This window comes from Odocoileus virginianus, chromosome 17 (genome assembly GCF_023699985.2).
Source record: "Odocoileus virginianus isolate 20LAN1187 ecotype Illinois chromosome 17, Ovbor_1.2, whole genome shotgun sequence".
NCBI classification, from domain to species: Eukaryota; Metazoa; Chordata; class Mammalia; order Artiodactyla; family Cervidae; genus Odocoileus; species Odocoileus virginianus.
The window spans coordinates 37,493,260-37,503,905 of record NC_069690.1 but is presented as its reverse complement, the minus strand read 5'-3'; the positions used below and the strand labels follow the sequence as shown (position 1 = coordinate 37,503,905).

The following is a 10,646-nucleotide window of genomic DNA, read 5'->3' as shown; positions in this document are numbered from 1 at the left end:
AAGGAATTGGAATTTTAACCTGAAGTGCATTGGATTTATAGACTAATTTGGAGAGAATTGACAGCTTTACCAAAGTTTTCTTACATTGTAAGAAAGTGGCATACATCTCTCCATTTATTCGGGTCTTCTTGTAAGTCCCCCGTAAAATTTATTCCTCTGTATTTCAGGTTTAATTGCTGTTATGAATAAAATCATTTTTCTAACATTTTAAAATTGGTTTTTGTTGGTAAAAAAGAAAGCTATTGATTTTTCTATATTTTTCTCTTAACTGGCCATTTTACTGAACTTGCTGATAAGATCTACAAGGCCTCAGTTGAATCATTGACTTTTCCAAGTAGATGATAATATAATCTGCTTGTAGTGATGATTTTACTCTTTTTCCAATACCTATATCTCATTTCTTTTTTCAGATTAACTCTTTTGTTTTATTTGATTATTACTTCTTTTTATTGACCTTTGTATAGCTTTATTGATGAATAATTGATAATACAAAGAGCTACTTGTATTTAAAATGTACACTTTGATAAGTTTTCATATATACCTGTGAAGGGGCTTCTCTGATGGCTTAGTGGTAAAGAATCCACCTGCCAATGCAGAAGTCTCGGGTTTGATCCCTGGGTCTGGAAGATTCCCTGGAGAAGGAAATAGCAATCCACTCCAGTATTCTTGCCTGGGAAATCCCAAGGACTGAGCAGACTGGCTGGCTACTGTCCATGGGGGTCACAAAGAGTCAGATATAACTGAGAGACTAAACAGCAACACCTGTGAAGCTATCACCAAGTCAAGATAATAAGCATATCCATTGCCCAAGAAGATTATTGTTTCCCCTTTTCATCTCTTGCCCTTACTGTCCTCCATCTTTTCCGTGCATCTGTTCAGTTCAGTTCAGTTGCTCAGTCGTGTCCAACTCTTTGAGACCCCACGAACCACAGCACGCCAGGCCTCCCTATCCATCACCAACTGCCAGAATCTACCCAAACCAATGTCCATTGAGTCGATGATGATCCAACCATCTCATCCTCTGTCGTCCCCTTCTCCTGCCCTCAATCTCTCCCAGCAACAGGGTCTTTTCAAATGAGTCAGCTCTTCGCATCAAGTGGCCAAAGTATTAGAGTTTCAGCTTCGACATCAGTCCTTCCAATGAACACCCAGGACTGATCTCCTTTAGGATGGACTGGTTGGATCTCCTTGCAGTCCAAGGGACTCTCAAGAGTCTTGTCCAACACCACAGTTCAAAAGCATCAATTCTTCGGCACTCAGCTTTCTTTATAGTCCAACTCTCACATCCATACATGACCACTGGAAAAATCATAGCCTTAACTAGACGGACCTTTGTTGACAAAGTAATATCTCTGCTTTTTAATATGCTGTCTAGGTTGCTCATAACTTTTCTTCCAAGGAGCAAGAGTCTTTTAATTTCATGGCTGCAATCACCATCAGCAGTGATTTTGGAGCCCAAGAAAATAAAGTCTATCACTTTTTCCACTGTTTCCCCATCTATTTGCCATGAAGTGATGGAACCGGATGCCTCGCATTTGTAGGCAACCACAGATGTGTTATCTGTCGCTATAGATTAGTTTGTGTTTTCCAGATATTATTAATTCATGGAATCATACTGGGCATACTCTTTGTTGTCTGGCTTCTTTCACGTAGCATAATCATTTTGAGATTCATCTATGTTGTTGTGTGTATCAACAGTCCATTCCTTTTTGTTGCTGAGTAGTATTCCATTGGTGTTGGAGAAGACTCTTGAGAGTCCCTTGGACTGCAAGGAGATCCAACCAGTCCATCCTAAAGGAGATCAGTCCTGGGTGTTCACTGGAAGGACTGATGCTGAAGCTGAAACTCTAATACTTTGGCCACCTCATGAGAAGAGTTGACTCATTGGAAAAGACCCTGATGCTGGGAGGGATTGGGGGCAGGAGGAGAAGGGGACGACAGAAGATGAGATGGCTGGATGGCATCACTGACTCGATGGGCATGGGTTTGGGTAAACTCCGGGAGTTGGTGATGGATAGGGAGGCCTGGTGTGCTGCAATTTATGGGGTCGCAAAGAGTCAGACACGACTGAGCGACTGATCTGAACTGAACTGAGTATTCCATTGTATGGATATTATAATTTGTTTATTCATTCACTTGTTGATGGGCATTTGGGTTTCCAGTTGTTGGCTATTACAAACAAAGTTGCTGTGAATGTTTCCATAGAAGTCTTTGTGTGGTTATATGCTTTCATTTCTCTTGGGTTGATAACTTGTGAGTGGAATTGCTGGTCATAGGGTAGGTATCTGTTTAACATTTTAAGACACTGGCAAACTGGTTTCCACAGTGGTTGTACCACTTTACATTTTTGCCAGCAGTGTATAAGAGTTCCATTTGCTCCACATTCTAACCAACATTTGGTACTGTCATTAAAAAACTTTTAAAGCTATTCCAGTATTGATATTTCACTGTGGTTTTCATGTGCATTTCCCTAATGACTAATAATGAACATCCTTCCATATGCTTATTTGCCATCTGTATATCTTCATGGTCGAAGTGTTTGTTCAAATCTTCTGCCCTTTTAAAAAAAATTCAGTTGTTTGTTTTCTTATGACATTTTAGAGTTCTTTATATATTCTGAATGAAACTCCTTTATCACATACATGCTTTGAAAATACTCTCTCCTAGTCTGAGACTTGTCTTTTTATTCCTATAACAGTGTGTTGCAGATAGCAGACAGCTTTAATTTTTATAAAATCCAATTTCTCAATTTTTTCTTTTAAAGGGTTTTATCTAAGAAATCTTTGCCTAACCAAAGGTGGCAAAGATTTTCTCTTATATTTTCTAGAAATTTTACACTTTTGGGCTTATGTTTAGGTCTTAGGTCAACTTTGAATTAATTTTTATATATGGTGTGAGGTATTTTATTTTGAATATGGATATCCACATCTCCCAGAACCATTTGTTGAAAAGATTATCCTTCTTCCCCTTAGACTGCCTTTGCATCTTTGTTAAAAATCAATCATATGTGTGTGGGTCTACTTATAGACTTTCTACTCTCTTCTTTTGGTCTATTTGTCTATCTTGATGCCAACATGCAATAGCTTCCTGATAACCTTGAGTTTACATAGCGTAAGTGTTTCAACTTGTTTTCTTTTTTATTTATTTATTTGGCTGCATTGGGTCTTAGTTTCAGCTCCGGTTGAGGTACGTGGCCTCAGTAGCCCTGCAGCATGTGGGATCTTGGTTCCTTTGTAGGGAATCAAGCCTGTGTCTCTTGCACCTAAAGGAAGATTCTTAACCCCTGGACTACCAGGGAAGTCCCAACTTGTTTTCTTTTTAAATGAGGCAATTTATTAACCCAGCATTTGTTCTGGAAAAGTTTTTAAAATTTTATTTATTTATTTATTTTTGGCTGTGCTGGGTCTTCGTTGCTTCTTGGGCTTTGCTCTAGTTGCAGTGAGTTGGGGGTACTCTCTAGTTACGATGTGCAGGCTTCTCACTGCACTGGCTTCTCTTGTTGTGAAGCAAGGGCTCTAGGGCACAATGGGCTTCAGTAGTTGTGGCTCGCAGCACAGGATCCATAGTTATGGCCCATGGGCTTGGTTGCTCTGAACCATGTGGGATCTTCCCTGATCAGGGATGGAACCCCTGTCTCCTGCATTGGCAGGTGGATTCTCTACCACCGAGCCACCAGGGAAGCCCCCAAGCATTTGTTCTAATGCTTCTCATTGGCAGCTGCCCTGTCTGGCATTCTATCCATATCTCTCTATCTCTGAGGTACCAGCTTGTGACCCCCATTTGCTCCTTGTCCACCATTTTCAGCCCTTCCAGGGCTTGGAGGAATTGGCAGGCCACACTCTTGGAGCCCCAGTGAAGTTGCTAGATGTAATATGGCTTCTCTGATGCCCCCATAGATCTTGGTCATGGAACCTATCTAGGACATCTCCAGAGATAGAGGTGCAGACTGTGGAAGCCATTCCACAGCTCTCACTGTAGTTAGTAAGGTCTTTATGCTTGGCTATCTTGATGGTGTCTGCCCATCCAGGGACTTTCAGCTTCCCGGAAAAAGGCTGCCAAAGCCCTGATGAACTCCTGCTGGTTCAACTCTTTTACAGCAACTCCAGGCACTGTGGTTTCCTTACTGCCAGCCATGGGGACGCGCTCTCCAATGTTCCCCTTCTTCTTCCTTTTTGAGGTTGTTTTGTCTATTCTAAGTCCCTGTGTTTCCCTAAGAATTTTAGGATCAGCTTTTCAGTTTCTAAAAAAATCCTGCTGGGAATTTGACTGGGGTTGTACTGAATTTATAGACCAATTGGGGGAGAATTGATATTTTAATAATATCAAGTCTTCTGATCCATGAGCATGGTATATCTCCATCTTATTGAGTCTCTTTTGATTTTTCTAAGCAGTGTTTTGTAGTTTTCAGTGTACAGGTCTTGTGTATCCTTTGTCAAACTTATCTCTAAGTAGTTCATATTTTTTGATGCTACTGTACATATTTTTAAATTTAAAAACTTTTATTATTATTATTTTTTGGTGGGATCACATGGCATTCAGGATGTTAGTTCCCCCACCAGGGACTGAACCCACATCCCCTGCAGTGAAAGCATGAAGTCTTAACTACTGAACCGCCAGGGAAGTCCTGGTATTTTTTTTTTAATCGTAATTTCCACATATTCATTGCTAGAATATAGCATTGCTAGACTATTGATTTTGTAGATTGGTCTTACATCTCATGTGCATGAGTGCTAAGTCGCTTGAGTTGTGTCCAACTCTCTGTGACCTTATGAACTGTAGCCCCCAAGGCTCCTCTGTCCATGGGGATTCTCCAGGCAAGAATACTGGAGTGGGTTGCCATGCCCTCCTCCAGGGGCTCTTTCCGGCCCAGGGGTAGAACCCAAGTCTCTTATGTCCCCTGCATTGGCAGGTGGGTTCTTTACCACTAGTGCCACCTGGGAAGCCCCATCTCACAGTCTTGCTAAACTCATCTATTAGTTCTAGTATCTATTTTTTTAGGTTCCATCAGATTTTGTACATGGACATTCACACTGTCTTCACATAAAGACAGTTTTAAGTCTTCCTTTCAATTCTAGTTGCTTTTTCCCCCTTGCCTTAGCACACTGGCTAGAACCTCCAGAACACTGAATTGTGATGATGGGAGTAATATCTCTGCTTTGTTCTTGATGTTAGCAGGAAATATGAGGTCCTGTTAGGAAAATTCACACTTTGAGTAGCTCCTTCTATGGGGTCTTGGATTCCTCTTCTCTGTTGAGTCTTCCGATTAGTACAATGCAATGTGCTTTAAAACTCCAGTATATTTTTTCTCTGTCATTTTCAAACAGATTTTTAAAGATGGTGTGGTAAACATATATAGCCTTCCTGAATCTGAAAGCCAGGGCTTTATCAGGCAAATGTAAACACAAAAGACTGAAGGTAGAGAGTTAGATGATCTTATAAAACAGAGACTCTGGGCTGAAAAAGGAAGAAAACAAGACAGAAGGGAGCTGATGGATGGGGAAAACATCTCTGGGTCAGTTGTCAGGGGGCTGAAGAACAGTTGTCCAAAGAATAAGCGAACAAAAGGAGCAGAAATGAGGTCAGAGAGGAAAATGTGAGCACTTACAGGTTGGTGAAAATGTCTAAGATGTGAACAAGGGTGTAGGCAAAGGAGGAAGTGATTAGACATGTGAAGGCTGTAGAATGCAGAGGCTGGGACTTTAGAGTTACCCAGGGTACACTAGGAGGTGGGATGCCAAAAGACTTCAATAAACTGAAAAAGGCAAGGTCAGTAGACCACACCAGTGAAGAGGGCACAGGGCTTTTACAGAAAGTGACAGAGTGATGGAAGCAGCAATGGGGAGCTAGAAGGACCTGACCTCACCTTCCAACCTTGGCCCTACTTCCTGACCCTGAGGTTGGGGATGAGATTGAGTGGGTGGCTGCCCCAAGAAGGGGTGACAGGAACAGCAATACCCTGGGAGGTGCAAGACTTTTTCCCCACTTCTTGGGTCCCAGCTGCCCTGCCTTTGTTTAGACCTGAAGATTGGCGTCCAGCCCTGTCTCAGAGCCCAGGGACAGCAGGGCTGAGCTCAGCTGGCCGGCAGCTAAAAGCAGAGAGGAGCAGGGTCTTTTGTTTCCCTCAGGGGCTCACTTCACTTTTCTGAGCCTTAGTTTTATCAGCTCTAAAATGGAAAGGTTTTAGGGAACTCCTTGGCAGTCCAGCAGTTAGGACTCCACCCTTCCACTGCAGCGGGCAGGGTTCAATCCCTGGGTGGGAAATTAAGATCCCATGAGCCATGTGCTGTGGCCAAAAAAAAAATTTTTTAATTGTTTTTAATAAATAAAATAGGATTTCATATACACAGAAGATTAAACAAAATAAAATAGTGTCCTAATTGCCTAAGAATGGCCCCAACTATGATTATGTTATATTCTCCTTTTCCCTACAAAGAGCGCCCTGATTTTGACCAGAAGCCCATCCACACTGACTCAGGCTGAATCCACCTCACCTCTTGACAGTAAAAAGCTGGGGCCCATTTCTCAGGGCTGCTTTCGAGCCTTGAGGGTCATCCCTGAACCACCAGCTGTCACAACCTCTAAGATACTAGCATCAGATTTGGGGCTGGACTCAGATGGAGTCCACCACAGGACCAGGAGCCGACGCTGCACGTCCCGCGAGGAGAGGGACCAGGAAGCAAAGTGCCCATCCAGGCCACAGGGGCAGTCTAGGCCGGCGTGGCGGGGGAGGAAGGAGCTTCGCTGGTCTCACAGCCGGTTGAGGAGGGCTGCTCACCTAGGGCCTGGCAGTGACAGAGCACATGGCTGGTTACTCCCTGTGAAGCGTCTCCTCTCTGCGATCCTCATTTTCTAGATCCACAAGCAGAGAAGTCCAGAGAGAACTGCCCAAGATTAGTGGGAGCAATTATGGAGTCTGGTCTCTGTGTCCATGGCTCGCTCCCCTCTCAGTCCTTGCCTTCGTGTCCACCTGGAGACAGCAGACGCTGCCTTCTTTTCCTCTTACCTCTCAATGACTAGAAGAGGGTCCTGCATCTCGTAGATGCTCAGAAAACATTTCTTGGTCATTGAAGGACTGTTGGGCACTGTACCAAGTGTCTTATATCTGTATGCCCTCTCTCTAATCTTCCCTCACTTTACAGATGAGGAAACTGGGGAACAAAGACGCTAAGTGCTTAGAAAGGTGAGTAGGTGTGAGAAGAGATCTGGGTTTAAATCCTGCCTCTGCCACTAATTCTCTTTGTGTCCTTGGGCAAGTCACTTCACTTCTCTGAGCCTTGGTTTTCTCATCTGAAAGTAGCTCATCTCATGGGATTGGTGTGGGGCCATAGAGTCCTGGCCCAGGGTGGAGACAGTGAGAGAGGGCTGAAGATTAGGGCTTGAGTCATTTCTTTGGGAGGGAGCCTTGCTTCTTTCCTGGGAGGTGGTGCAAGGTAAAGGAGACGGGTTTGGTGAATGGACAGACCTGAATTCTTATCCCATGCACACGTTGTGGGACCTTAAGGAAAGAACTTATACTTCTTTCTACTTTTCTATTGAAATTTAAATTCAGTTTCCACATCAGTAAAAAGGGGGAAAGCCTCTTGGGTTTATTGTGAGGATTAAATGAGGCCATCTTGCGAGTGCCCATAGTAGGTGATTAATAAACATAGTGACCAGGTGTCCCCTCTACCAACCTTCCAGAAGAATCTCTCCAATGCAGCCTCTGTCCTGACCTTGTCTCCTTTAACCTGGCAAGTCTCTAACAGCTCTATAAAAAGTTCATTTCTCCTTTTGGTCTCCCCTTCCCCAATCTTGTTTGCTCCCCCAACCAGCCAACGGGAAGAGGACATGGTCTGGGTGGCTGGCAGTTCAAAGAGAATACTCACTCACTCACTCCCAGCTCCCCAGCGCCCCCTTGGGTGACTTCTCTCTGTCAACTGCTATGGGTTCTTTCTGAATCATGGCACTTAAAAGCCTCATGGGCATATGCAGGGCGCACCCCAAGCTTCTTATCTGGGCATTCACCATCAACAGTCCCTTCCCCAATGTTAGGAGAAGGCAATGGCACCCGACTCCAGTACGCTTGCCTGGAAAATCCCATAGACGGAGGAGCCTGGTGGGTTGCTGTCCATAGGGTTGCAAAGAGTCAGACGTGACTGAGCGACTTCACTTTCACATTTCACTTTCCTACATTGGAGAAGGAAATGGCAACCCACTCCAGTGTTCTTGCCTGGAGAATCCCAGGGACGGGGGAGCCTGGTGGGCTGCCGTCTATGGGGTCACACAGAGTCGGACACGACTGAAGCGACTTGGCGACAGCAGCAGCTCCAATGTTAACCTACCCCCATCCAGTCTCTCTTGCTGCCATTCCTGCTCAGCCTTCTACACCCCCCATCTCCTACCTCAAGCATGCCCCTCGGCTGAGAACACGCTCCTCCATCTTTTCCACCCAGTAAAGTCCTGCTCTCCTTTCAAGGCCCACCTCAAATATCAATGATCTCTCTCATAAAGCTTTTCAGACCCGTTTCCCTGCAGGAAATTGCTCAACCTCCGGGCTGGCCATACACACTGTTTACAGGGGCAGCGGGATGGTGTCCACGGGTGACAGCTTTCAGCTCCTGCTTCTCTGGGAGGAGGGCAGATATGACTGGCCTCCTGTCCATTCCCCTTCGCCCCTACCCCTGTCCAGGCAGCTGAACACTTGCCCAGAGCCCTCCATGGCCTCCTGGGCTTGTCCCCACCCCCATGTGGGCTCTGAGCCCCAGAGGTAGCAGGTGTACCTTTCATCCGGCAGGAAGGCTCCGACTCCACCCCACTTGGCTGGGTGCGAAGCTGTGTAGTACAGATGGGGATGTTGAAAATATCCGTGACATATTCCAAACTGGCCTACTTTCCTATCACGAGAGTCTGAGACTGAGACGGGCGAGGATGAGTGAGATGGGAGCTTGGGACCTGTTCCCACCTCCTTCTTCCTCTCTCGGCTCAGTTGTTAGACAGGAGAGGGGTTTGCAACCTCTTCCGGCCATCTCAGCCCGGTTCTGGGGCCGTGTAGTTGGGGTGTTGGTGGGGAGGCGCTATTGGAGGAGTGAGGCTGCAGTGGGCCTGGGGAGGTGGGTGGAGGAACCAAGGCCTGGGTCCTATCTTGGGAAGCTTCCAGCCTCGGAGGCAGGACAGTGGAGGCCACCTCATTGGACTTGGGGTCTGAAGGCTTGGCTTCTAGTCCTGGTTCACCTGTGAAGACTCAGGCAAGCTTCTTAACCTCTCTGGACTTCGCTTTTCTCATCAGCAAAATGAGCTAGTCAAACCTTGCTTCCCCTCCTTGAACCCTTGAGTATGGGGTTGCTTTGAAGACTGTTAAGGGCCCTGCCTTAATTAACCTACTTCTCTGCCTTTCCACCTTGGCTAGGCTGTGCCCTGACATAGTGGTTTAAGGGGTCACCAGTTCCAGCCTTCTGCCTCCCAGCAGGCCTGGCAAGGCCTCCACCCTTAATCCTGACTTAATGATCCCTGAGTAGGGAGTCACCCACTGTCCCTGCCTAGAACCAGGACTGTGCCTTGGACAGGAAGTTCACAATGGGAGCTAACTTCAGTCTCTCTTGCTGACATGGAACACTTCGGGTGTCCTCTGGCTTGTCTCCTTCATATATAAGGTGATCTTTATTTTAGTTTTTCTATTTTGGGGCTAGAAAGTGAAAGTGAAAGTAAAGCCACTCAGTCATGTCCAGCTCTTTGCAACCCAATGGACTGTAGCCTGCCAGGCTCCTCCATCCATGGGATTTTCCAGGCAAGAATACTGGAGGGTTGCCATTTTCTTACATCCCCTCTTTCCCTGTTTCTCAAGATGGGCAGGATCCTTGGAGCAATTTTCTGACTCTGGGGAACTGAATGTCTTCCTGCTTACAGATCCCTTTCCTAGGATCTGTTATTTGAATTCTCCCAGGAGCAGGGTAGGGAGGTTGTTTGCATCTCTGCCTCGGTTTTTCCAAGTCGCACACCACAAGAGAAATAAGTGGCCAAATTGGGAAAAACTGGTTGCCATGGTGCCATTAGTCAGAGCAAAACCAGAAGTAATGGTTCATATTTAAAACAGTTATCATGCACGTATGCTTTATCCAGCTATTCTGCTTCTAGGAATTTATTGTACATATAAACTCACATTGTGTAAAATAAAATAACTGGCAGGGTATCTCTTGCACCACATCTGTCAACAGGGCACTTTCATATGTGCTTGCGCAGAACAATTTCTAGTTTATGTTGCTGAGTGTGTATTGTCTGCTGCCATTTGGATAAAACAACACAAAAGAAATGCCTGTGAACAGATAGGCAAGCCTTGAAAGACCGAAGAAGCTGGGAATGATGTTTGTTTCTGGGCCTGGAGCTGGGTGACTGGGAACAGAGGCAGTGACAGGGAAGTTGACTTTTCTTTTTGCACCTTTTGAATTTTGCATCACATACAAATAGAATTTCCTATTAAACAACAAATCAAGGACTTCCATGGTGGTATACTGGATAAGACTATGTCTGCCAATGCAGGGGACACAGGTTCCATCCTTGGTCTGGGAAGATTGCATGTGCTGCGGGGCAACTAAGCCTGTGCCTCGTGACTACTGAGCCCGTGTGCCTAGAGCCTGTGCTCTTAAATAAGAGAAGCCACCGCAGTGAGAAGC

At 45.4% G+C, this 10,646-nt stretch overlaps 1 pseudogene; it reads right to left on the bottom strand.

The window, feature by feature from the left end:
• Nucleotides 1-3,697: 3,697 nt before the first annotated feature.
• Nucleotides 3,698-4,134, bottom strand: LOC110128680 (small ribosomal subunit protein eS19-like; annotated as a pseudogene).
• Between the last annotated feature and the right edge of the window lie 6,512 nt (nt 4,135-10,646).